At 35.2% G+C, this 230-nt stretch overlaps 1 protein-coding gene across 4 annotated transcripts in view; it reads left to right on the top strand.

Annotated features, from left to right (window-relative positions):
* LOC117113284 (acyl-coenzyme A synthetase ACSM3, mitochondrial-like) overlaps nucleotides 1-230 on the top strand; it is a 41063-nt gene that overhangs the window by 35085 nt on the left and 5748 nt on the right. The gene's annotated exons all lie outside the window — the stretch shown is intronic.

Genomic DNA, 230 nt, shown 5'->3' with positions numbered 1-230 from the left:
TAGGTTATCTTGACAAGTCGACATAATAAAAGTTGTATGTTGTCATGGCGAGATAGATTTTCTTGACAAGTCGACATAATAAAAATTGTATGTTGTCATGGCGAGATAGATTATCTTGACAAGTCGACATAATACATACAATTTTTAGTAAAATCTACGATGTATTCTGGTGTACAACATTATGTACTCAGTGGCGGCTCTAGGATATATTTTCTGGGGGGGGGGTAAAT

Source organism: Anneissia japonica, unplaced genomic scaffold, assembly GCF_011630105.1.
Source record: "Anneissia japonica isolate Jap-2015-1 unplaced genomic scaffold, ASM1163010v1 scaffold4024_len430915_cov183, whole genome shotgun sequence".
In the NCBI taxonomy this organism is placed as follows: Eukaryota; Metazoa; Echinodermata; class Crinoidea; order Comatulida; family Comatulidae; genus Anneissia; species Anneissia japonica.
This window is presented reverse-complemented; position numbering and strand designations above follow the sequence as displayed.